Source organism: Pinus tabuliformis, chromosome 8 (assembly GCF_031772625.1).
Source record: "Pinus tabuliformis cultivar Carrire ecotype Pingquan chromosome 8, CPIR1, whole genome shotgun sequence".
Taxonomy (NCBI): Eukaryota; Viridiplantae; Streptophyta; class Pinopsida; order Pinales; family Pinaceae; genus Pinus; species Pinus tabuliformis.
The window spans coordinates 1,444,321,318-1,444,348,720 of NC_142294.1; the positions used below are offsets into that span (position 1 = coordinate 1,444,321,318).

Genomic DNA, 27,403 nt, shown 5'->3' on the forward strand with positions numbered 1-27,403 from the left:
TATATATATATATATATATAATTTCTTTTTTATCATTAATAATAATACTAGCATTTGCACCAAGAGGTGAAAAGACACACTGATAGAAGTGTAAATGAATGTAGAGTGACACAAAGGTATCGCTTCAGAAAACAAAGATGTGGACATGGAAGGCATGAGGAATCAGGAAGTGAGGAGCGGGCTGAATGGAAAGGAATTGGTAAAATAGAGGGATGTGTGAAACAACTTACAAATATTAAACTACAAAGCTTTAGAAGACCTTTCAAGACCCTATTTCAAATTCATGGAACATATCAAAAACCTTTTTGAAAATTCAGATAAAGCCAATCTAAAATATTTTTGATACCATCTTTTCAAATCCCATGTCTTCAGTGACTTAAAATATATTTCAGTCCTCTTTTTTCCCCAAAAATAGAGGAAATTATTTGACCCTTTTCCTCCTTTTTCTAATTTGTACTTGGAAAGTCCTAGGTCAGTGTATTGCAAGCTGTAGAAACACAAGAAAGCATTGAGGGCATTGTGAGCATATTAGGCAAGGAAGCTCCAAGGGAAAATGACATTTTTTTTGTGTGGAGAGATATGTGGGACATTGATCACAAATCATGGTTTGAGTGGAGCACCATCTCCCTCTCGAAGGGCCTATTGTCTACAGATGAAGTAATCATACAGGAGTTATTGAACATTATTGAATACAAGTAATACAAGAACTAAACACCAAAATTCAATACCATTTCATCTTAAAAAATGTTAGAACACAAGAAAGTGTCCAATTGTACTCTTATAAAAACAATGATGGTGGATACACTTAACAAAGTAATTATAAAACATAAAACTATGTTTTGCAAGACATTATTTGAAGTGTAGCAAGTACAATAATATAACAAATATTACACTAACTAGGAGTGTCAAAGAAAAAAACCTAATTATCTGTGTTATGTATGTTGTCCATATATAATATCTATCTTTCATGTCTTGTCTTTTGTGTTTAGGTCACATAGACATGCAGTTTCCTGTAACATTTTGTATAGTTGCAAACAAGAGGAATTTTTGTAACTAATTCTTGAAAACTATTTTTCCTCTGCTTATAAGAATGTAGCAAGCTATAGTAATGAAGGAATGCAGTGGGGATGCAGGATTGCTAAGGCACAACATATGAGAATCTTGGAATAAAACTTAGGGACACATTAAATTTCTAGGCATAGGTTAGCATTATGTAAAACATGCGTAGATGTTTTCTCATTTCTAAGTTTATGTTATGCAGAAAGCATATGACACTGTAACATTTCATAAAATGTTGTATTTTTCATCAGTTAATTAATATATTATATTTACCTGTCTAGAATTTTTATGATATGAATTACCAAATTGTTTATAAGAAATTCCAACACATTGTTCAATCTATCTTCCTGGAAGAAATGTTTAGAAAATAGGCACAACATTACATAGTTACATGATGGACTTTGCATTGGAAGAAGAGAAAAATATATGGCATTGCATTAAAACAGTAACTAATTTTGTTCAATTTGTCACCCGACCAAATGTGTTATTATCCCCTACAAACTTAAGGCTATAAAGTATGAAATTTGATACGATTTAGTAGGAAATTTGCTATGAGTGCCAACATATTTCCCATCAAGAAAACATTTCTACGCAATATCAAAACATAAATCATCAGTTCCACACTCCCTGAAAACCATTGCTCAAGACCAAGAGTAAAAACCAATTCCCTTTTGCATTTCATATTTTGTAATATATAATATGACAATGCATGTACAGTTCTTGTAGTTCTCTATTTAAAATTTGCAAAGAAGTCAAAAGTCCATATAGGGAAATCAATGCTAATGCAACAAGCCAAAATCTCATTCCTGCCTTAGCTCAAATGCCACGAATAACAAATGAATTACATATTGAAATGTCTACGATTATAGTAAAATGTATTAACATCACTTCGAAGCTAATATGAAAGATCTAGTCAAAGGAAAGAAAAAATTATAACCTACTATAAAATGTTTGCATTTCATAATAATGGTACAAGTGTATTTTCATTCTGAAAATAAAGGAAGTTTGAAAAGGTGCACAATGTGATTGATCGTTGGTTAAAGCCCAACACAAAGTCATAGCACTTGACAATTTTCAGCCAATGACAGGAAGAAATGTCTTCACAATTTAGGCATTTGACCTCATTCAATGACTGAATCCCTTTAAATTAATTGCTTATCCTGAATTTGTAACAATCCTTAATGCACTCTTCTAAGTACAAATTACTAGCAACATTAATTTTATTTCTTTGTGAATTCACTCTAAACCCTTGCTAAATCTATTATAACATACTTGGAAACGAGTAGGATAACCTTCTATGGCTTTCTAACCCTCCCAAATCTTAACAATGCCCCAACATGCAGTGTCAACGAAATGAGATTTTCCAAGGTGTTTATAAATATCTTATTGCAAGAAAATTACTTTAGCTGAAATATCAAATAGAAATAGGTATCACTGGAATCCATAAGAGGCTAGTACCCCCAACTTCCAAGCTCATTCCACCTAAGCAAACTTTTGTAATTCTAAGAAAAATATGTCTCCTCTACATGCTGGCAATGTCAATCCATATTATAGTAGCTGAGGCGTGTACCTAGACAAATACTTATCTAAAAGGTTTTCTGTGACCCCAAGTCAGAGAGGAATTGTCTGATTCAATACTAAGATCTTTCAAAGAATTGATAAACTTCTTTGATTTCGATGGTCCTGAAAGCCCTTTCAAATTGGGACTTGTATGAGGAAACATGGAGCCTTTAGTGGACTTGTATGGGCTTGAAATGGCCTCTAACAAAGGAAAAGATAGCCTTTTCCTTCTATATGAAATAAGCTTTGTGTTGGGAATTCTAGGCTTCTGTTTTGGAGTACTCAGTGATCTAACCTTTGCTTTGGAAGACTCTGTAGATGCCATGTAGTTGGGAATTCTAGGAGAGCTCATAAGGCTTTCATCATCTCTCATAGAAGATGTACCTACTACACCATTACAAGAGTTGTATCTTCATCTTCCTGACCCCAAAACATTGTCATAACTCTTTGTTTTGTCCTCATGAATAACATCTTATTCAGTATGGAGGATTTTGAAAGGGGAGTAAATGGATCAAATTTTATGGTATCAATATTGGTCAATTCCACACTACACTGATTTAACTCTATATGTGATTTTTTTTGTCCAATCTCTCTTATAGTTTGAAGTTTCCTATTATAATTTTCCTTCGTGGTCATCATGTGGTTGTCCCATGGCCTAGTTTCCATCCAGCGATCTAACTAGCTCCATCCCCAGTGAGGATTCTCGGGATCAATCTCCATCAACATGGTCTGGATTGATTTTGGAGGATTCTTCCATAGCTGTAAACATGAAAGGTTACCAAAATGTGTGAAATAGATTGATGAATTTGGCATATTAGCAGTTTCAAGCAACAATTAAGCACAAACATGATGAGAAAATGAATAGGCCAACACCCTCTCTCGCTTAATAACAACCTTTATTTTGCTTTGAAATCTTGCCTCAATTGGTTAGCATGTTGTTGTCCCAATCTTGTTGATGATCAGCTTCAAACTATTCAGAAATAGCATTTTTTAGTCTTTTACAAGTGCGAACAATGCAATTGGACAACAAGGGGACGATAAAGAAGCATGCACTATTTTCATTGAAACCAACTAAATTTCCTTAAGAAAAGAACTACATATACACAAAACTTGCTTATTTTGTTGGACTAAAACAATTGTTGCTTTCAGTAATACAAAGAAAGAATACATGAAATATTAAAGTTTCAACAAAATTTCATACTTGTTGTATAAAGGCTTTGACATTAGATCTATTTCTCCAGCCAAAAATGGCCATTCCTATGTAAAAAGAATTTGAGAGTTTATAAATATGATATAATACAATCACCTAACAATGGAAACAATATATCAAAGGTCAAAACAACCTATACTCAACAAAACTTAGTAGTCTTTCTAAGCAAATATAGTTCTAACTGCTGACACCTCTGAGCATAGATGTTAAGGTATATGTTTCAAAAATTCTTTACTTATCTTTGTCCTTAGATAATTCTATTGTAGAAAGGAAAAATCTTGATCCTTCTACCCATCACCTACACAACATCGTTTCTAAAATGGGTAGACAACATACTTTAGGTACAAATGGTCGCAAGAGAAGCTAACCAACATGTTGTTGGGGATTGGCTTTTTCATTCACTCGGATGCAGGTTTATGTACAATTTTTGTTTTAGGAAGCTTGGGAATTTGACCCAATAGTTATACAGTGCATAAATAGATATCCCTAGCAATGGGGCATGAGTGTAGAAAAAATCAAAGGTATTTATATTTCTAAAACTTACTTTGCATTAGAGTTTTAATGCATAGCCATGTCTGTCTCATTACTTTCAGACATCCACACCAATCCTTTGAGAAACCTGTAGTCAATTTCATCACACCAATCTTTGAGCAACCTGCAGTCAATTTTGTGATTATAATAAAAGCTGCAAATAGGAAACTACATAAAAAAATGAGAGTAGACTTACCTCTTTAGAAGAACATAGCCAATCTAGCAACTGCAAAATGTTAGCACACTTACAATTGTTCTAGTTTTTTCAACTTCGATATTGAAAAGGGAATGTCTCCATATAAATTATTTAAAGAGACATATTTGCAACAACATTGAAGATGAAATCAAGTCAAGACATTCTATGAAATACAAACCATGAGAATGATGACTAGAGGGATGTTTAGACACACACAACAGCTTGGAATCTAACCCAATAGCTATACAGTGCAAAAACATATATCCCTAGCAATGGGGCACGAGTGCAGGAAAAATCAAATGTATTTATATGTCTAAAACTTACTTTGCATTGGAGTTGTAATGCATATCCATGTCAGTCTCATTACTTTCAGACATCAACACCAATCCTTTGAGCAACCTGCAATCAATTTAATCACACGAATCCTTTGAGCAACCTTGTAACAACCCTAGGTTATTATTTCATGTAATAAAGGATAATAAAGGAAAAATAAGACCAAGGTTATGGGACATGTATTACAAGATAAATGTTGGGAAACACTTTAGTGGGCATCACTTTTGGTTTAATAATGGCTATGGAAATTGAAAAAGGCATTGACAAAGGAAAAGAGGCAATAATTGGCATTTAATTATGAAAATAAAGAAAAATAGGAGAAAATGAAGGTGAAGAGACACAAATTTGTATGCTAAGGAAATTAAAGGAAACAATTTGCAACTTTTGGCTTAGATTTTTGTCAGTTTTGGTTTTGGATCAGCTTGAGAGAGAGAGAGAGGGCCAAGAGGAGATAGCAATCAAGGAAAGGAAAGAAAGGAAAAGGACAAGCAAAGGAAAGCGAGGAGAAGTTGGGATGAACAACTTCAATGGGAAGATCTTGTAGGTAACAAGTTGCATGTGTGATTTCCTTGTTGGGATATGAATACATGGTACATGCATTTTGTTATTTGCTTCATTTTGTTGTCATTGGCATGGGTTTTGCATGGTTTGACAATGGTTTCAGACTTGCCTTGTCATTTCTTGGATAACCGTGGTGTGATGGGATTCATTCTTGGTTGAACTTTCGATTACCGAAAGGTTTTGGAAAGTTCCCAATGGTTGGGGGTGGAGACGGTTTTCTCCATGAATACCTCAACAAGTGCGTGGAGATATTTTTCTCCAAGAATCCCTCAATAAGTAGGTGGAGATAGGAGAATTCCTCAAGGTGTGGTGAATAAATTCTGAGGCATCCAAGCTTGGTTTATTTTTCTGATCTCGGGACCAGTTTAGGTGAGATCACGATAACTTGAGGGTGGAGGTGGTTTAACCTCTAGAGTCCTTGGTTGATTATGTTTTGGTTTATCCCATGAGATCCCACATTCATGCTTGGAATATGGCACAGGGGTGATTGGTTGGAAGAAATATTTGGTTCAACCCAATCTATGGTCATGCGGTACATGGAAGTCCTGACTTGGTTGGTTTTTGCACAAGTTAATAAGAGTTATTTTCCTATTTTTATCTATGAGCATTTTTACTTGTGATTATGTGGATTTTATGATTGGTTTTTCGTGGTTATATTCTAGTTAAATGTTGGTTACATGAATGGTATATTTCTTAATTTATGATATGCTCCTGTTATGGATCCATTTCATGGTTTGATGGGCTCTTAATTACTTTCTATGAATGCATGAGATAATGTGTGTTGTTGCATCTAGTAATAGAGAGAAGCAAGCCTTCTTGATGATTCTCTAAAGAAACTAATGAAAATAGTGAACAAACTATGCATCCATGACTTACAGGTATCATGGTCACAAAATGTTTGTAGAAACGAATAACATGTGCAAGGCAAGTTAGGCCCCATTTTCATATTTGCATCTTGGAATTCGAGTCATGCATAGTAAATATCAACTCATGTTTACTCTGGTAAGTATGTTAAAGTGGTTAAATGGGGGGTGGGGTGTTATAAACCTGTAGTCAATTTTACGACGTCTTTACAATTGTTGATTATATTAAAAACCACAAATAGACAACTACATTAAAAAAAAAGAGAGAAAACTTACCTCTTTAGAAGAAGATAGACAATCTAGCAACTTCAAAATGTTAGCATAATTACAGTTGTTCTAGTTGCTTCAACTTTGATATTGAAAAGGGAAGGTCTCCATATAAATAATTTAAAGAGACATCTTTGCAGCAACATTGAAGATGAAATCAAGCAGGGCATTCTATGAATATAAACCATGAGAATGATGACTAGAGGGATGTTTAGACACACACAACAACTTGGAATCTCCCTCTCACAATTGTGAGGCATAAGAAATTATTGACTAACTATATACCATAATGAGAACTAAATAAGAGATTTATCAAACTTACTCTTGATATCTTTGAGCTAGTGAGAAACATTATCAAAAGTAATCCTATGATTCATACCATACACAACAAGGGCTCCCACGTCTCCCCTGTCGTAAGCCGATGTGACCGCCTGAAACCTCCCCTGGCCTGTGGTGTCCCAAATTTGAGACTTGACCTCCTTTTATCGATATCCATCGCTTGGGTTTGGACTATTACGACTATTGTTGCCTCCATCGATCTCCATCACCTAGGTCTAGAATTTTATGTCTTGGAGTTAGGGTTGAATTTTTTCCAAGCATATAAAATCAATTAAAATAAAATAATAATAATAAAATAACATGCATATAGACCTCATGCAAGGGCCCCCCTTGCATGAGGCCCACCTGGCATCTCCACTGAACACTCACACCTATCCTCTTCCCCTGTCACGACACTACCTCAGTTATTCCCTTGTCATGGAACTACCTTATTTTCTCAGTCATGGTTTGAGTGGAGGTCTGAGACAAATATGGCTTCCCGGTCAGGATAGAGTATATTTTTATTGATCCATGATACGGGGTTCGAGTCACATCGATTGGTCATCCTAGGAGAAACTGGACGAGACCATGCACTCTCTAAAAAGAGACAACAATGACATTGTTATCTGTTAGGTCCCTATACTACTAGTGTAAACCCTTATTGCTATTAGTGCAGCCCTCCTATTGTATTATTATGTCCATATAGTCCCCATGTTGTTATTTTACCCCATAGAAGCCCACTATTGTTATTGTTGTGGCCCTACAATATTGTTATGTAGGTTCTGATTGTATTGGGACCGCTTAGACTCCTATATATAGAAAGGAGGTCTTGTCATTTGTATCATCCAAGAATTGTTCATTTGTATAATGTAAAGGATGTTTCCCCCTCGAAGAGAAGAGGATGACTTTTAAGTCCTTGATCTATCTTTTCTATCTTTTTATGAGCTAGTTTCATAACATTTGGTATCAGAGCTTTGGATTCTAGGGTTTCGTTGCTCCAAAATAGGTCATCGTGGAATTTTCGCTATAAAAAAATTATATGATGGTTTAGAAGCTTAAAAAAAAAACATTTGAGCAGAAATCTCGAAGATCCTTAGGTCCAAATTTTAGATATTGTCTCACTATAATTTCGGAGATATGATCTGAGGAAGTTAAGGTTTTTGCAAGCTCCAGAATTCCATCTCAAGAAGGTCATCGTGGCATTTTCGCTATAAGTTTTTTTTCTACGAAGGTTCAGACACTGAAATTAAAACCCATTTGAGATGATATATTAATTATGCTCGGGCCTAAATTTTAAATATTGTTTCGCTATATTTTCATAAATATGGTTCAAGACATTTAAGATATTTGCAGGCTCCCGAATTACATCCCAAACAGGTGATCTTGGGAAAATCGTCATAAATTTCTCTTTGAGTATCACATTGAAATTTCGTAAGAAGTTACAGAAAGAGGACGGACTGTATCTTTCTGATCATTGTTTTCAGGTCCGAAGGTTGAAACAGTGACATGTGGCACTTCATACAAGTTCACTCTACTAAAAAATTATATAATCGGGTCATCTTGGGAGATTGGGCATAACGTTTTCTTGGAGAATCCAATTTTGATCAGAATGGTGGTGTTGGAAAGAGGACTTAGAGATCTACCATAGTTCGCAATTTCATACCTTGGGGATCCGAAATTTCAGAGATACATCAGATTCAATATCGAGCTCCTATAAAGTGAAAAAGGGTGTGTAGTTTTTTTAAATTTTTGCATAAGTTTGGTTTGAAAAATTAGTTTGAAGGAATTCAAAGGGAATAGAGAGGCATAATTATCATTAATTGATGCCCCAAAGAAATAAAATGGAAACAACTAGTAAGCAACCTGAAAGATCTAGCATGATTCATGAAGAGGAGGAATAAATGCAACATGATATATAAAAATTACGAGTCCAAGTGCAACAAATTTCACTCTCACAAAAAGTAACAAAAGCTAATATGGATGGTTTAAAGAAAGGCATGGAAGATAAGATGGATGCTTTAAAGAAAGGCGTGGAAGATAAGATGGATAGTTTAAAGAAATGCGTGGAAGCTAAGATGGATGGTATGAAAGACAACATTGAATATTGGAAGAAGGACATGGAAGGTTGGAAGGAAGGTTTGACAAAGTTGGTACAAGAAAGGCTTCCTAATGGAAAAAAGGTAGTAGAGAAAACTTAGAATGAGAGAAAAATAAGTGTTAATCATGACTCAAAGAATGACAACAATGAAGATTTGAAGAAAGACGTGGAAGGTTTGACAAAGTTGCTACAAGAAAGGCTTCCTAATGACGAAAAGGTAATAAGGAAACTCATGATGAGAACAAAATAAATGGTAATCATGATTTCATAGACTCTAATAGTGACCCACCATGTTCCAAAGATCAATATGAGGAAGTTTGATGGAAAGGATCTCGTAACATGGATACTACAGATGGAGCAATATTTCGATCTCCATAATGTGCAAAACACACAAAAGGTACGTATTGCAACTTTATATTTGTAACCAAATCAATTTGATTGGTATCAATGGCTTTGCTCTCGTAAACAAATTGCCACTTGGGTAATTTTTACAAAAGAAATGATAGCACATTATGAGGATACAAAAAGCAACACTTTCTTTAGCCAATTGATAAATCTCAAACAAAAGGGTTCAATGTCAGAGCACATTAAGGACTTACAAAAATTGAATATAAGGGTAAATGATATTCCAGAGAAGCAGGGGATTGATGTCTTCATAGGGACTTTAAAGGATAACATTCAATAGGAGGTTCGTCTTTGGGAACCTAATTCATTGGAGAAGGCATTCAAGTTGGCAAGAAAAATGGAAAGCAAAATTATGGAAACAAGGAAGCCTATCACTCACAACTATAAATATGGAAGTGTTTTTTCCCCTAGCCTTCCACAGCCTACAAGGTTGACACCTCAACAATTGGAAGAAAAAAGAGAAAAAGGGCTTTCTTACAGTTGTGATAGAAAATACACTAAAGGTCATAAGTGTGCTGAGAATAAATTATTTTACATAGATTGTGAAGAGGAGGAAGAAAAGGAACAAGAAACATCAAAAGAAGAGGATATACACTGGGAACAAACCCTAGATAAAGAAGAAATGAATCTGATCATATCTTGCAATGCATTGGTCGGAATTACCACTCCTCAAACTATGAAGATAGAAGTAAATATCAAGAAGAAAAAGATAATAGTGTTGATTGATTCATGCAGTACCCATAATTTTATTCATTGTGAGATAGCCAAGGAATTGAATTTCTTCCTATAACCAACACTAGAGTGTCAAGTGACGGTTGCAAGTGGAGGAACCATAAATTGCTATGGAAAGTACCATAATATCAAGCTATCCATGGGAGGATATATATTGAATAACCCAATGATTTCCATTCCAATGGGTGGTTCTCATGTTGTACTAAGAGTCCAATGGCTACAATCCTTGGGTATAATAGCTTTTAATTTTCAAGAAATTTTCATGAAATATTTTTTCAAAAGGAAAGGAAGTTGAATTAAGGGGTATCACACGGAAACCGCGGAAGATAATCAGCTGTAACGGAGTGACAAAGCTTCTAAAGAAAGAACAACGAGGCATAATTGCACAATTATGTTCGCTAGAGGTTCTCACATCGAAATCATCTATTTCTCTAGATCTCCAAAAAATTTTGGACAATCATTCCAAGGTATTTGAGACCCCCAAAGGCCTCCCACCTATTCGTGATCATGATCATTCTATTCATCTGATTCCAGGAAGTGTTCCTCCAAACATCAGACCTTACCTAATGGGAAGACACTTCAAGGTAAAAACAGATCATGATAGTATTAAATAGTTTTTAGAACAAAGATTATCTTCAGAAGAACAAAAAAAGTGGGTCACAAATATGTTGGGTTATGACTTTGAAATCATCTACAAAAAAGGGAAGAAAAATGTTGTTGCAGATGCATTCTCAAGAAAGGATGAGGATGTGGAAGCATTGTTTTGTGCCATTTTTATTATCCAACTAGAATAATAAATGAAGCAAAGGATGAATGGAACAATGATGAAGAAGTGTGGGCACTCTTTCAAAAGTTGTAGAAGATCCCAGTTCAAACAATATTTTCAGAACTTGATGAAGAAGGAAAAATCATATTGGAACCCGAAGTAGTCACAGAAACAAGAAATCGACAGCTACGAAATCGATAAATTTCAGAGTATCTCATCAAGTGGAAGAACTTACCATTGAACATTCCACATGGGAGGATGAGAATCTTATACAAAAACACCCAAAACTACTCAAGCGTTGAGGACAACACTTTTTGAAGGAGAGGGGCATGTTAGGTCCCTATACTACTAGTGTAAACCCTTATTTTTATTAGTGCAGCCCCCTTATTGTATTATTGTGCCCATATAGTCCCCATGTTGTTATTATTGTACCCCCTAGAAGCCCACTATTGTTATTTTTGTGGCCCTACAATATTGTTATGTAGGCTCTGATTGTATTGGGACTGCTTAGATCCTATATATAGAAAGGGGGTCTTGTCATTTGTATCATCCAAGAATTGTTCATTTGTGTAATGTAAAGGAGGTTGCGCCCTCGAAGAGGCTGATTTTAAAGTCGTTGATCTATCTTTTTGTGAGTTGGTTTCATAACATTATCTCAGACAACCACTTGTTAGATCTGGTGGAGCCGTCAGATTTCGAGGGTTCCTTTGAAACGGACCGCATTAATCACCATGGTTTTATTAATTAACATGAATGACATCCATGGTAGTAGTAATGAACATAATAATAACCATATGGAGCTTATTGCTTCAGAATACAAGAGCAAGGGTTGGATGGAGAGCGCAGATGGGCTTTTTGTGATGTTATGTTGAATGATTTAGGTTATGAGAACGGATTGGAATTTACTGGAGTCATAGAATTGTAAGCAGCGAAATTCATCCAAAGAGATTGACTTTGATCATTCGGGCACTAATAATTAGAGACCAACTGCTAACAATGATAATAACCCTATCGAGGCTCTAGCGAATGGATTGGTGGGATTTTCATATGTTTATAGTCGAATCAAAGTTGCTAAAATGGAGCTTTTCACTAAGATAAATCTAGATCTCACCAGAATCTGGAAGAGGAGAAGAAAGAACGACAATGGTTTTCTGACTTTAGTTTCATCTTAGTGTCTTTAAGCTATTCATCTTCATATTCAAAAGAAGAATAATTGTAGTTAATGCCTTCTAGTCCATTACATTAAATCTCCACTTATGGATGAGAAACTTGTCTTGCTACAGGTTATGAATGACATCTCTACTTTTGGATGATAAGCTTTTCATGCTGCAGATTATGAATGACAGACGTGATGGCACCATTAAAGAGAGAGAAAGAACCACCAACCTCTCAGCTAATCCTAACATTACTATGAGTGAAACGCTTCAATATATTATCATCCATGAGAATGTCAAATATTTCATGAGACCAACAATGGAACTTCTTCGTTACATGAATGGTCTTGAAACCTTCCCTAATAATCAGAGGGGGGGAAACCCTCCTTGATAACCACAAGGGGGTAGATGGGGAAAACAACACCTGGAGAAAGGATAGACATACATGTACAAGACACCTAAAGGGAATCTCTATAGTGGAGGATGACAAATCTCTACAGTGTCCGTAAGAATAACCTCATAATAGAAACACCTATCGGCGTAAATAATACAAATTTAAAATAAAGATATAATTTCTTTGTATCCTCAATAATAATAATAATAATTTAATGTAACGCCCTCCTCCCTCATCTACCCAAGTAATCGTCCAATCAGGGTAAACATGTGATGAGAAGTTACAATGATATGATTCGACCTCCTAAGTCACCTTAAGGAAGTGGAACCGACGGAAACACAACATACAAACCTTTCACACCAATAGCGAGACTCCCAGGAACCATCCCAACCTCTTAGGTAACTAGCCCGTGGGTCCCACTGAGTTTTTAGACTAATTAACCCCTACATGCTCCCATGATATGGGCATGGATGCATCCAGAAGGATTTGGACGCTCCCATAACATGGTATGCCAATGTCTAGGGACTTCTCTGCTCAGTGATGTGCCAACGTCCCCGGGATTTGAGCCACTTTTTCTGGCCCAGAGCCCAATCCACTTCCCAGAACTCAATGAAAATTTTAAAATCCACGATTTACATAATAACAAGACTTACAAATCAAAAACTAACTCCGGGACTAGGCTTGACAATCCCCAACCGAGACTGACATTTTGTCAAACACTTGGAATCAATGTGATCCATAGGAAATTAATACAAGACAGAGCATAAATGACTGATAACTCATATGAGACTTGACAAGAAGGATCACCACCCTCTTCCCTTAACTGTTTTGACATCAATTAGGTCTTGCATCCATTATCCTTTCAGTTACAAGTAAATACATGAAATAACCATGACAATAACCAATCATATAACCATACTTATAACCAACATTAAACCATGAAAATAACAATGAAATAACAACCATTAAAGCCACATATTAACAAGTACAAAATCAAGAGAAATTAGCTTTTATTAAACATAGGCAAATCTGACTAGGTTCGGGACTTCCATGTATCACCGACTGTAGACATGGCTGAACCAAATCTTTCCTCAGCCAGTCACCCCCATGCCATATTCCAAGCATGAATGTGGGATCTCATGGATAAACCAATCCAAAAAAAACCAAGGGAATAGAGAAGTTAAACTACCTCCACCCTCACCAAATCGTGATCTCACCAAAACTGGCACCGAGATCACAAAACCAAATCGAGATAGGAGTGCCTACAGACTCCATCACTATCCTTGAGGAATTTTCTGTCTCCTTGTCTCTCAGGATTTACTGCAATCCACACCAGATCACTAGGCCCTAAATTTAGACTCCACCCTCAGGCTTTACCGTGTATCCCGCTAAAAGCGGTTGAGAGATTCCTAGGCCTTTAGGATTTTTTCCTGAGACCACCTCCGTCCTGGATTCTAAAACCATCCAGCAATTCCAAAGCTCAAAACTGAGAAAACAATCCCATCACACCATGGATATCTGGAAAAAGGCAAGGCTAGGCTGAAAACCATTGTCATAACTCGGCAAAACCATGCCACCAACACCGGGAGAACCATACACCAACATGCAAAGCCATGCATGTCAAAACCAACTAGGAAATCACACATGCAATATGTTACCTGCAAGTATTCCTGTTGAAGCTGCTTGATCCTGCTCTTCCTTGCTTGATCCTTGCTTTCCTTCCTTTCATTTTGCTTGCTTTTCCTTCCTTTCTCCAAGGCTAGAGTGCTCCAAGAAAACTTTGTTTCCAAAAGTGAGAGAGAGAGAGAGAATAATGAGAGAGCTCTGAAACCAAACTGACAAAATGTTACAAATTGATCCTCATAAGCCTTTTTATCAATTAAGCCTCTATTTTCTTCATTTTCCATTAATTTCCTTCAATTTCCTCCTCACATGCAACCTGTGTCCTTTCACATCCGTATTCTCCTATTTTCCTTTATTTTCATAAACAAATGTGTCAAAAATGCATTTTTCCTTTTTAATGCATTTGTCTAAGTTGCCTTTGCCAATTTCCCTTAGCCATAAACACATCCAATGATACCCACTAAGATATCTTTGCCCAACATTAAGCTTGGAATAAGTGTCCCTTAACCATGGTCTTATTTTTCCTTTATTAACTTTTATTACGTGAACTTTTAACCAGGGGTTGTTGCATTTAAGATAAATTTATAAATTTTTTATCCTTAATAATAATAATAATAAAGTACTAAAGTTAAATAGTTAAAAACACATTGGATTTTTAATGGAGGGTTTATGCATCTCTCCAATCAATGGTGAATTCTAGTTATTTAGAGAAGACATTTCTTGAAGGAATGTCAACTCATGCCTTAGTTTCGTACATTGCCATGCTAAAATCCAATTCCTGTTCTTTCGATTGTCCAAGAAGTTCCGACCCTTAATGTTCCTCAGAAAGAGGATGACTTCAATGTTGTTTTTTTTTTTTTTAGATCAGGGTTTGATTTACAAATTTAATGGGTTTTGGCCACAATTGACTAATTTCCACAAGTGGATTTTTTATACATGGAAAGCCCTCTTGACTGATGATCTGAATATTTACCCTTTGCCTCAAGGTTTTTGTTGTTGTGGTTTTTTATAATGTTGAGGATAAGCAGAATATTTGTGAATCCAGGCCCTAGTTTTGGAGCAGTGTTGGCCTTTTCATGCAACCTTGGTCTCCCACCTTTGATTCAGTTACGACATCAATCTCCATGGATCATGTTTGGGTAAGGCTCCTGAACCTTCCCCTGCACCTTTGGAACCTCCCAACATTATCTTCCATTAGTAATGCATTAGGGAAGTTTTATTGTCGGAGCCCAGAATCTAATTTTTTTTATTATACCACATAAGCTCGAGTATATGTTGAGATGGGTCTCAACACGGGTTTTCCTAGTAAGATTAATCTCACAACTCCAAATTATGTGTGGGTTCAAAAGTTGGATTATGAAATGAAAATGTTTAATTTTGATGTTGAGCACGTTGTGAAACAGGGCATGTAATAAAAAATTGTCAAAAGCATTGCAGAACAATAGAGTCTAGAAAAATAACTAGAGGCCCAAATGGTGGGAAGGAGCTCAGATCGAACATTATATGGTATATAAATAAGAAGAGACTTAGGGTAAGAAAGAAGCAAAGGAAAAACAAGAAGAAGTTATTGACAAAGAAGATTCATCGAAAAAAAAAAAAACAGTGAGGAAGATGTGTACGAGGATCCTCCGGTAACAACAAGAGCGTAGCATACCCTAGTGAAATCTAGAGCCCCTTCTAAATCCTCAAGGAACATAACAGGAAAAACAACTCCTTGGGAAGATGAGGCAAATAAGGAAGAAACAAAAGATAATAACACTCACTCATTGAAGGGTCATCGGATATAACATAAAATGTGGATTGGGTTCAAGAGGGGAAGCAAGGAAAAACTATTTCGCCAAGGAAAACCAAAAGTTAGTCAAAATTAAATCAAAAGCAATGAAAAATGGAATGTACATGTGTTTGGATCTTAGGAGTCTTTTGGAAAAAAATTAGGTAGAATGGGACTGAAATTTGTGTTTCATGGGTCAATCACTTAAGGGGTTGGATTAATCCTTTGTGTTCAATCTCAAACCTGCAAGGATTATTGGTAATTTTGAAAAAATGTAACGGTTCTAGGTCGGATCCCAACTTTTATTTCTAATGAAACTCTCATACTTGTTTCTTTGAAATAATAATAATATTAATAATAATAAAATAGTTATAATTTAGTTAATTTTATGCAGAGATTTTTTAGCAGGACGTGTCATGAAATAAGTGTTTTGAAATTTATTATGGATTGATGCCTTTGGGTTTTTACCAGTCATTTATTTTATATGGTTGCATTAGTAATAATTTAATTTTAAATTAATGAAATTAGACACTAAATTGGTATATGATTTTTTTTTGTTTATGGGATAAATAATTCATTTCCACAAGATGACTTAAATATTAATATTTATGAAATTATACACACTCTATTCCCTTGAATTTGAACGTGTGAACTCATACAAAAAAACACATTCTCTTAATTATTAGAACCACTCAAAAGTTATACTAATTATAACATAATGTACTTACATTTAAAAAAAAAAATTCCTATAAAATGATCGATGAAATTTGAAAGATAAATTTATATTTCAAGCTGAAGGATTAAATTCATTTAATCTTTTTATGTTTAATGGGTATTTTTTTTAATAAAAATAGAAAATAAATTAAAATTTCATATATAAGATTATTATATATAGCCTCGAGGGTTAACTCAATTGGTCGAGTTCTTATCGCTAAAGCGCCTCACTAATGTCATTTCTCCTCAATGCTCCTAGGGTTGGGCTCTGTTAATAAGGTAGCAGAATGTGATCCCTTCGGGTGGATCTGCTCAGATATTTCGAAAAAAAATATAAAATAAAAATGATTATTTATAATTCATTAATCGTAAAAAAAATGGCATGAACAATTTAAATGCATAATTGATTCATTGAATTAAAATGAACTAATTATAAACAACTTTAGTTTTGTTAATTAAATAGATATACAAACAATAATTTTATATATTGACATAAATACTCATTTACATGTTGTTTAAAATATTGAATATTACAAAATTAAATAAAGTATTATGATATCTCAACTTCTTTCCCCAAGTAGAAGGTTGGTGTATCTTCATACCTGTCCAAATTTCATAAAAGATGTTCCAATCTAATGCAATTTTGAAGGTGCTTATAAAGATAAATCATCAAAGTGTCTAACAATTTTAGACAAAGTCTAGATCTATTATCATTTTTTATACAATCTAGCTTAGAGAATTCTCTTTCCCGGCTGGCAGTGCTACCGAGAACAGTAAGAACAATCTGCCATGATTTGATTAAATGTGGGTAAGACTCACATTACTCAAATTATTCTTCACATTGTTCCCATGCTCCAACCATGCTTTTCTTTAATACGTCTAATGTAGAGTAATAGTGAAACTTTCCATTTTACCTTCAGATTTTCTATATGAATTATTGGTGAGTGTCCAATATCAAATTTCCACATAGGCTTCTCAACCATCAATTTGTTTCAAAGTCGATTCCATTCTCTTCTTCAAAGTAAGTCGAGAATTGAATAATTTTGTTGCATTAAATATTGGCAAATTTGTAAACCTATCATTGAGACAATCAATCAACCTTTTGACAAATGCTTTACCCAAGTGAGCATAATCTTCCATAATACCTAACCCAAGTGAATTAGGTAAAGGTTCGAGTACTAGCATATGCAAATGTGAAGCACCTGCATTATTAATAAGTTTCAATTTTTCATGTTTTGATTTCTTTGGGAAATACGAAACATGTTAAGAACCTACTCCAAATATTTATCTCAAAAATATCATGTGAAGAAGTTCAATAAGCACATCTAATTGTATATGAATAGATGTTATATCAAGATGCTCCTCATGAAATTATTGACTTAGCTTATTTGATCGAACTGAAAATGGTGTTTCCATATCATACATCTTTTGATTATCATGCTTTTATTCTTGTAATAATGGTCACAAAATTATGAGAAGCATGTTCATTACATGTCTTCTAAAAAGCCATCAGATTTAATGAACTTGAATTTGAAGTACCTATAACTTACAAATATGAAATAATTCCATTAAGCTTTTAAGTTCCCCATGCCTCTTTGTATATTTTCCCAACCAAGAATATACTTTATTGGCCAACTTTTCAATGTAATTAAACTCACGAAAATAATTTGAAGCATTTGTTATAACTAGTGCCTCGCAATATGCTAAGAGTGGATGCATAAGAAATGGGGCATTTCACAAAGAAAATGAGCATCCAAACCTTCACGAATACCTCTCATGGATGATGTTCCATATTACCCAAATTTCACCATTTAATATTTTGATAAATATTAAATTTTGTCTTGCCACTGAAAAGCTTAGATAGAAGATGATTTGTTACTAATCATTTCGTCCAAACAATAAAAACAAGTTTTAAGATAAAAAACAAAGCACTTTCACTTCGCAAAAAAGGAAATCAGATGAGAAGCAAGTTTAAGAAAGCGAAACTCAAAAACTTTCAAAAGATTTTCTTTCAATCAAACCAAAAAGTCTTTTTCAAAGGAAAAAACTCTCAAAAATACTGACACCAATGATTGATAAACAAGCAACCAAACACTTTTGTGAATTGACACCAATGAAATGATGAGAACTCAACAAAAATAAAATGTGTTCGAAGTCGCTTTTGACAATCAAAAGCAGCAATGAAAGTCCAAGAAATCAAAAGACAAGTTTCAAGGAAATGGTAACAAACAACTTTCCCGAAACGAAGGAGCAAATGGTCATAAAAATGATTTCGTTAAGCAAACACAAATGTCATGAAAACAAAATGGACACAAAGATTTTAAGACAATCTTCCCACTCTGCCGAAACAGAGCAATCAAGATTCTTAAACAGAAACCTTGTGTGTCAAAAATCAATGACGCTTGCAATCAACGAAAAACAAGACTAGCACTCCTAGAGAGAGTTCGAAACAAGATGCCCCCTGTTAAACAGAGAACTGTCACTGGGAATTGACTGCTTTAAACTGACCCAAACCACCAGACAGACATTCAGCCAAAAGAAAAATTATAAATCTTGAAAATTATGTGATATACGCGCCTGCAATTATTTGCAGAATGCGTGTACACGCGACTGTAACTAAGGAAACCTGCGTATACGCGGAATAAAACACTGTTTTTTAAATTTTTGGACCAGGTCTGGAAGGAGGGGTTGCCCTAGGCCATAAGTGCAGCATCACAAACCATAAGAGTGAGATTTGGAGCTATAACAGTAATTAAACTCACGAAAATAATTTGAAGCATTTGTTATAACTAGTGCCTCGCAATATGCTAAGAGTGGATGCATAAGAAATGGGGCATTTCACAAAGAAAATGAGCATCCAAACCTTCACGAATACCTCTCATGGATGATGTTCCATATTACCCAAATTTCACCATTTAATATTTTGATAAATCCGTTTCAAATAATAATCCTGATAAGGATTCATACATTGATTGTGCACTATTATCCTTGGTTTTTAGAAGAGGAATACATTTTGTTACATTACCCTCTTCCTCCATCAATTAGATATGTAATATATACACTAAAGTGTTTCTCCATTGTTTTATAAGTGTTTTCATTCACCAAAACATATAAAAGGGACTAGAGAAAATTTGCTCTACATTTAATTTTTTCCAATAAATCATGTTGGTTGATAATACCGACTATTTTCCAAATGTAATATTAGGATATGAAAAATATTCATTGGTTAAAGGCATATTAGGTATTCCCTTGTGCTTATGCATGCCATATAAGTCTTTATACAACTATAGAGGTAAATCTCTTATAACCAAAAAATTCATAGTTTTCATCACGCTATTATTTTGGATTTCTCAACATCCAACATAAATTCAACATGTTTTGTTACAAGTAAATACAATTTCCTTGGTTAAATCTCCAAATATTGAATTAAACATTTATGAGCCTCAAATATAACATTACCATTTAATCCACTAAATTAGATAACAATGTGCTTCTCCTTTGAATTTGGTACACCATGAACACTTGATGGGTTCTTCACCATTCATATTTATTTAAAGATATGTCTTCTGTGTATTAACATTCATTTATATTTAAATTATATTTTAGGAGCTACCCCTTTTCCTTTATTTTTTGCAATAACTTCTTTTTCAATAGTAATCTCAGCCTCAAAATCAACATTTTCTTTAATAGTTGTATCATTTGACTTCAATTTAAATGCATAAACAAGTGTTACTTATCTTTCATATTTCTTAAGTTAGCCAAATTCAAACATTTCTTCTTAAGAAAATACATTGTTTTTGTATGGAAAGAAAAATTCATGAAAAATAGATAGAAAATGTCATATTATACTGATAGTTATAGAGAATGTTAATTATTAAATTTAAAAATAATATTTACACCAGACTTGGTGCACTACAACCTAGTATGGGGTAGATGTTGTTTAGTAATATAACATTAAAAAATAAAGAATAAACAATTATATTAAAAATAAATAACTACATATATGCACCCTGATGGGGGTGTTAACATAGTCATATTAAGGGTTGGGTTGATAGGATGAGGCCTTCCACTACCCCACCTCTATGCATGCCACCATGCAAGCCAAAATTTATTTTGCCTAACCTACCAAAGAAGGTGGCAAAGAGCACTAGGAAATTCTTAACCACGGGGTGTCGTTGATGATGTCGAAACCCTTCACGATGTTCTTCCTCCTTGCAAACCTTTTATCTCTACTTCTGCTCCTCCATCATGCCCTCATGTTTCTCTCAATGTCGGCCATTTCCTTTGACCAAAGCTCAATGTCTTAGGTGTGGGGGGTATGACCTCTCCCTCTGTCTATGATGGCTTTTACAAAAGGGGAAGGGCTCATCTTGTCTTCTACGAATGTGATTCCCTCCTAAAAAGATTATCTTCCCACGTTCTTTTATTAGTGTCTCCCATAGCTTTCAACTTTGCACCAACTGAGAATCAAATATGTCTTAATGCTTCCTGTCGTTATGACGCTTTAGTTTGCACGTGATCTTAGGGGGGGGGCATGGAACAATGGGTAGCTCTAGGGTGAGGTTCTAGGAACACACTCTTCCCGACATTCAAGAAGAAATTTGGCTGGTTGAGGAGGAAATTCGCCAAAAGGGACAGAAGGTCATAGACTCAGATGTTATAGTGGGAGTACCTTCATGGGTACCAAACATATTATCATGGGTGGAAAATCACTACCTTCAGGCAACAGAGTTCTATTGGCATGTTAAGTTGCCACTTGGTAAGGTCTTAGTAGATCAAGGTCAAAATCAAGTCAATATCATGAATAGATTGGATGAGCTAAAGAACCTCATGCTAGACGTCGAATTTTAGTTTGCCAAATTGGAGATGGCATCACCACCTAGTTCCACAATTCCACCTCATGCAAAGTCAATGAGCATCCTATCAATCTAGACACTTCCTTTTCCTCCTCAGGATGAGGTTCTCCTCATATTATATTGTTTAATTTTTGGATTCTTATGCTTGTTCTCTTGAGGTATCTCCACCCCAAATCTATTAATATTCCTAGCTTCTTTAGATAATTATATCAAACTTTACATAATCTTAATGCCACTTTTTTATTGAATTTCATTGGTTTCCCCAATTGTGGGGCATCAATCTTACGTTTGAATCTCTAGGAATATCTTGGTATTTTCATTTTATTTTTTTGTTGATATAACTTTCTAGATGAATGTTGTGTGAAATTTTACTGATGTCTAATGTTTTGAGTGGTCTCACCACCCATCATCATGGACTCAAGTAAAGCATGATAGACCAGAAAAGAGTGTTATATTTGTTATTTGAACTCCACACTCTTTAATCTCTGGTATGGTTTCCCAAGCAAAAAGAAAGAGACAAAGAGTCTCTTAGATATTATGTAAATATTTGAAAGTATAATTCAAGAATCAACTTTAAAAAAAAACTACATATATGCATTAAAAATAATAACAACATATATGCATTATTGCACTGAGAGGTGCTTTACAATCTAATGTGGGGGAGATGTTGTAGTGAAGCTTTAAATGAGATGTTCCAGTATAAGGGAGACATTGTAGTGAATCATTAAACAATATGTTGTAGTGAAGCATTAAATAAAAACATAATAATAATAATAATAATAATGTAGGTCAATTTAAAAAGCAATAAAAAAGTAAAAAATAATAAAATTAATAATTAAACTCAATTCAATTCGTTATATTGAAAGTTTCTTTTCATTTGACTAAAATTCTCTTCTGCTGACATAAGTGCACTCCCTAGATCTAGTGGTTTGGTCTAGAAAAAATAGAAACAAAACATTTGTGTTTTCCTTAGAGAAATTAGAATATGGAGGAAGTACTTACCTTGAGTCCAAAACAAGTTCTCCTCTTCTCCTTACTTGTGAACTTTAGCTCCAACTCCGAACATTATAAATGGAACCTGCAAAACAATTATAACAAGCATGAGAGCTACAAGATACACATAAAATAGACTAATATTTCTAATCAATGAGTCAAGAAGGCATTGAAATACATATGCATCAAATAGACATAAGTATAGGAAAACAAATCTTTTTGTATTAATGAAATGTAGGAGAAGATTACAACCCTTTCAAAGATATTGGCCATGTAGATGTCTCCTACCTAACATGTCCTTTCTTAGCCACAAAGCAAGCCTCCAATCACAACTCAAGGATGGTAATGAATCCTTAGGTAAAAAAGTAGCAACATTAGGGCATAACTAAGAGACTCCAAAAGCGAACACATACTCTATGGGAGGTAATGAATTTATAGGGTGAAAAGGGTAGTTTGGGTTTTACCAATCTAGGACTTAGATCCACATATGAGGAAGGATAAGCTCTAGGGATAAGAGATAAGACTTGTAGAGTAGGAATTGGAGATATCAATCAATAGTAAATAGTTAAAACCACATTAGAAGCTTTTGGAAAGAGAAGATTCAAATTTATTTTTTAATTTTCCTGAAATTATAGAACCATCGCACTTGTGGTGAAGGAAACATGTACTAGTCAGTGCAGTTGTTCTGTTATGCAACATGAAACAATGCCAGTTGCTAGAAGAGAAAGTGTGATGGGTCCAAAAACTAGGTTTTTAATATGATTAATCTTGAAAACTTAGAATCTTTTGAGAGATAACGCTTAAGGCTTTGCAAAGGGACGATTGCAAGGTGTCAAGGATGTTGATTGTTTGGTTTCCAGGCCATTTGAGTAGATGTGACAAAATGACCTGTAACAAATGGCCCCCTAAAGTACAAAGTTAGAAGTAGTGGCTGACTGAAGTGCTTTACTTTGTGACAAGTCCAAATCAAGAAAACGCTGGTTGAGATCATCATTTGTTACAATACATAATCATAATGATATCATTGTTGAGGTAGGCATATCCATACTTAGCCTATAAGCCAATATTACATATACAATGATAAAAAAGTCTCGTTTATTGATGATGAATGGTGGATCCATGCGTGGATGACTTCTTGAATGATCACAACCATCACACTTTATGATCTTGTATGAATCCTAATATCGCATCCCAGATGGATGGAACTAGATCTGGGGTGTTCTACCTTGTCACTCAATAGTATGAGTCTAAACATGTGAATAAATGAGTTGGAGTCGGACATGGTAGACACCATCTGATTACTGGCCAATGATGTAAACTGTTAATAAATATCAGAGTAACCATCGATAATGATAATGGCCCTCAAGGTACTTCAATACAATCTATGCGATTTGAATGAATGAGCAAAAGTCGAACACAACACAAAATATCTTAGTTGAAGTTCAATGATGAAAACATGTTACTAAAATCGAGGAAACTTGCAATTGAGGTATGTGAGTTCTAAGACACTGAAGGGAGTTTCTAAGTCGACTTCCTGGATAACGTGTTGATGTCGATGAGAAGTGACCCATCGTAGGAAGGCCTTGATGTATGCCCCATCAACGACACAAAACAAGTATCGAGTTTTGAGACAGAACGATGATGATCAAAAGCTGGTTTAGGAGCAACATACATGAAATAAGGCTTACAGTATTGTAGAAAATGTCAATTAGGGGACTTGTCTTGAACATATCGACGACACTTAATGGAGTTGGCAACATTGTCTCAAAACCAATTATGGAGGCTTTTAATAAGGTGTGATTAACCAAAGAGGAAAGCATATTTCCCAATCCAAAGCAGTCACAAATATGAAGTGAAAGAGTGTCATGTTAAAGAGAGTCTCGCTACCATTAGAAGGTTTGGTACCCAATTTTCCCAATTTTCACAACCATTTCTGGCCAATAACTCTTTATTTTTGACAAGCTTGAGGAGGGTAACATATACTTGATTTATAAGTCCATCCTTTGGATGAATCCTTCTGATTAATTTTAACGAACCCTGAGAGGGAGTGGTTCGGTCTCGTCATGTTTGACAAATCCAACGTTGTTAAACAATTTTATGAGTCCAATGAAGGTGTAACTCGATTTCTTTTTCATGTTTATAGATTTTGAAAAAGAAAAATCCAAGATGTTCCTTTTCGTAAATTTGTCTCTTGGGCCCGAAAAGGCATAAAACAATACTCAGGAGAACCTTTTAGTCATTTCCGACTAAAATATTCCTTTTACATAAATGGTCCATCCCAATCCGGAAAAGAGTTAAACTTCCACTGGGCAGATGTCTTTTCATTTACTTTAAAAAGCTTGAAAAGACAAGTGCTTGATAGTCTTTTCATGTTTTGGGAGTCTGAAAAGAGATCAAAGAGGGCTCTTCTTGGAGGAACAAGGCTAAAGGGTAGCAAATAGTTTCAATCGTGATGGAATTGCTCAAAGCACAGAGAGACCAAGAGGCATGCTAACAAGACCACTCACCGTAGTAGTTCCTAAAGAAAGGGTAAAAAACAAAGTGAAAGCGTATGATCAACCATGCAAATGGTGACAATGGAAAGATAAAACCAAGGCTCATCTAGCAATAATAGGATAATAAAAATAGCAATCACACAGGATAAAATGGGAATGGTTTCATTTTTACACAAGATTGAAGCATGGGAAAAAGTTATGATTGAGAGTGATTGGTTTCATTTTTACACAAGCTTGAAACATGGGAAAACTACACTTGAGATTGGTTTTCATGCCCCCAACATAATAACACAATTTCATGCCCCTCAAGCTTCATTTCATTCACCTAATTAGACAATTGGTTACTAATAGGTGGATGGAATGAAGGTTCATTTACCAGATCAAGTGAAAAACTTGACTCCACATTTACGGGATCTAGTCAAAGACTCAAATTGGAGGGGGATCTATTTCATTTTTTAACAAGCTTGACACAGTAAAAGAACTATGCTCAAGGGACCTTGTTTCATTATTTAACGAGCTTGACACAAGACAAGGAACTCTACTCCGGGAACTTGTTTCATTTTTTAATGAGCTTGACACAATAAAAGGAAATTTGCTCCGAGACCTAATTAATTAAAAGAATGAGGTAAATAAAACCAGCACACAAAAGCTTTTTCAACTTATGCTTTTATGGCAACAACTTTCTTCGGGTGAACAGATGTAAACGTTGTCAAACAGGTTTTGCATCTAGATAGGTTTTAATCTCGTGCACCATAATGTTTGGATCTATACTTGGATTCTCTTCATATTTCCAAGCAAAGATGCCACAAAATTCTTGAAAAGGGCCCTTATAAATCTTAAACCCTGTGGGAGAACTGTTGGGGCAAAGTGATTGCCTGTCATTTAATTTGTCAACATGGGGGTTCGTAAACTTGCGAAGCATGCTTGCACTATATGTGCTAGAAATTGTCTTTCAATTTAGATCAATCTAACTACAAATTAACGAAAACTAATTCATCTAATCTATGAAATCAAATAATGAAAATGAAATTCAACTAACCTGTGAAATCGAAAACAACTAATGTATACTTAGTTACTCTAGCATTCAATTATGAAGTGTTACCTTCTTGAGATGATGTGTAAGCAACTATTTATACTTTAAATTCTAATGTCCTAGAAAAGCAAGTAAAGTGTGAAGAAAATAACTCAGTAATTGCATGTATTAAATATTCAACCATTCAATCCTGAAATATGATTAAAATCTATTTATTAAAATGATCTTTAGGAATATCAATTAATGCAATTGAATGAGGATCTTAAAAGCAAATATAAAAGCATGAAAAAGTAAAGCTCAATGATTGCATAGGTTGAACATTCAATCACCCAATTTGAAGTCACCTTCTTGGCCTGATATTTTATTCAATTATACAATGAATTGATAGTTTGATCTAAGAAAGTAAATAAAAAAACATGAAAAGAAACTAAATAAATATGAGCTCTTGCCTCAAACTTAATCCAATTGGAAAATACATAAATCTTTCCTATTGAAATGTTTTTAGAAAAGCAAATATTACACAATCATTCTAAAACTAATACTAAGAAAGCAAATGAACTTTAATATATAAAAACAATTAAATCTCACAATCATTAGATGGCCATTCCAATGGTGTATGAGGATGGCAAGTGAAGAAGCTCCATATGCAAGCAAAACTAAATCTTCAAATATCCAAGTATAAGCTCCAAATTCTCTAGTAAAAACATGAGCATTTCTCCCACTTTACACATGCCTTTCAAAGGAGAAGGCTCTCCTATTTATATAAAAACATAAGAAGCTACCCTATTTAATGAAGATCCACTAAAATCTCATATAGTTACAACCAAATAGCTCATAATGAGACACATATCCCCTAAGTGTCTCATAGAGTTCTAATACAAATAAGAAATGATGAGACACCTCATAGAGTTACAATCCAAATAGGACACATATCCTTCTTTGACCTTTATCCAAATCTCCGTTGAAGGGAATTCGAATTTAAGCATTAGAGTCCACATAAGGGTGCCTTGGAAGCTTCCAAATGACCTACACATTTCATGAAACTCAAGCCACATATATAGATACATGAACCATGTTAATTTCCTAGTTTTTAATCATAAATTCACTTTAAATACATAAAATAAATAACTTTGGTAAATAAGGATCCTAACCCATATATTTATGAAAATGGTGGCTAATGAAAGGTTATATGGTTATGGAGTTGCGACATGTGAGTGAAATGGTGGCGATAAAGGTGAAAGTGGATGTCATTTTGAAGGCATTTTGGAGGCCCAACAAGAACAAGATGCGATGATATGGAAATTTTTAATAACTCCAAGTTTGATAGAAATATCGAGGGGTATGGTCTCCTAAATATTTGCTAAATTCTTCTCAGAATTCACCTCATGAATAGAGATAGAACCTCGAAGTGTCTCAGTAACATTGGGTGAATAAAAGTCTTCAAGATTGTTCTCAAGAATTTCAAGCAAAC

The 27,403-nt window shown here is 34.6% G+C and overlaps 1 pseudogene; it reads right to left on the reverse strand.

Annotated features, from left to right (window-relative positions):
• Nucleotides 1-2,641: 2,641 nt before the first annotated feature.
• The window catches only part of LOC149241136 (protein IQ-DOMAIN 13-like), a 63,344-nt pseudogene continuing 38,582 nt past the window's right edge, over nucleotides 2,642-27,403 (reverse strand).